Source organism: Hylobates moloch, unplaced genomic scaffold, assembly GCF_009828535.3.
Source record: "Hylobates moloch isolate HMO894 unplaced genomic scaffold, HMol_V3 SCAFFOLD_2191, whole genome shotgun sequence".
NCBI lineage: Eukaryota > Metazoa > Chordata > Mammalia > Primates > Hylobatidae > Hylobates > Hylobates moloch.
In genome coordinates this window covers 125-1,624 of record NW_026654466.1, presented here as the reverse complement: position 1 = coordinate 1,624, position 1,500 = coordinate 125, and the positions used below count along the sequence as shown (strand labels likewise).

The window sequence follows — 1,500 nt, the reverse complement described above, 5'->3', positions numbered from 1 at the left end:
TTTGGGAAGCTGAGGTGGGTGGATCACCTGAGGTCAGGAGTTCGAGACCAGTCTGACCAAGATGGAGAAACCCTGTCTCTACTAAAAATACAAAATTAGCTGGGCGTGGTGGCACTTACCTGTAATCCCAGCTACTCAGGAGGCTGAGGCAGGAGAATCGCTTTAACCCGGGAGGCAGAAGTTGTGGTGAGCCGCGATTGTGCCATTGCACTCCCACGTAGGAAACAAGTGCAAAACTCCGTCTAAAAAAAAAAATAGTGGCCAGACGTTCTTCACCGAGAGTCGTCGGTGTTTCCTGCTTCAACAGTGCTTGGACAGAACCCGGCGCTCGTCCCTCACCCCCGCCGGCCACCCATAGCCAGCCCTCCGTCACCTCTTCACCGCACCCTCGGACTGCCCCAAGGCCTCCGCCACCGCTCCAGCGCCGCGCAGCCACCGCCGCCTCTCTTTAGTCGCCGCCATGACGATGGCGTCCACCTCGCAGGTGCGCCAGAACTACCACCAGGACTCAGAGGCCGCCATCAACCGACAGATCAACCTGGAGCTCTACGCCTCCTACGTTTACCTGTCCATGTCTTACTACTTTGACCACGATGATGTGGCTTTGAAGGACTTTGCCAAATACTTTCTTCACCAATCTCATGAGGAGAGGGAACATGCTGAGAGACTGATGAAGCTGCAGAACCAACGAGGTGGCCGAATCTTCCTTCAGGATATCAAGAAACCGGACTGTGATGACTGGGAGAGGGGGCTGAATTCGATGGAGTGTGCATTACATTTGGAAAAGAAATGTGAATCAGTCACTACTGGGACTGCACAAACTGGCCACTGACAAAAATGACCCTCATTTGTGTGACTTCATTGAGACACATTACCTGAATGAGCAGGTGAAATCCATCAAAGAATTGGGTGACCACGTGACCAACTTGCGCAAGATGGGAGCACTCGAATCTGGCTTGGCAGAATATCTCTTTGACAAGCACACCCTGGGAGACAGTGATAATGAAAGCTAAGCCTCAGGCTAATTTCCCCATAACCGTGGGGTGACTTCCCTGGTCACCTAGGCAGTGCATGCATGTTGGAGTTTCCTTTACCTTTTATATAAGTTGCACCAAAACATCCACTTAAGTTCTTTGATTTGTACCATTCCTTCAAATAAAGAAATTTGGAACTTAAAAAAAAAAAAAATTAGCACTTACAGGTCAGCAAGGAGAAACCAAAGACCCAACGGACAAATGGGCCAGGAGCAATTCACAGAGGAGGAGACCGAAGGGTTGGGAAACACAAGGCACGCGTTCAACTGCATAGCAAAATCCAGAAACAATATGAGAAAATGCGATAACAAATATTGATGAAGATGAGTGAAGACGGATGTGCGCACTGCTGGCGAGGGGCATTGTGAGGACTCCAGCCCCAAGGTCATCTGGCTGTGCTTCCTAGGAAAGGCTGACAACAGACCTTTCCCAAGACCCCAAGCCTCACCAGGCTACGTGCAGGCCT

At 50.7% G+C, this 1,500-nt stretch overlaps 1 pseudogene; it reads left to right on the top strand.

The window, feature by feature from the left end:
- Nucleotides 1-338: 338 nt before the first annotated feature.
- LOC116464919 (ferritin heavy chain-like) lies at nt 339-1,078 on the top strand (annotated as a pseudogene).
- Nucleotides 1,079-1,500: the final 422 nt, after the last annotated feature.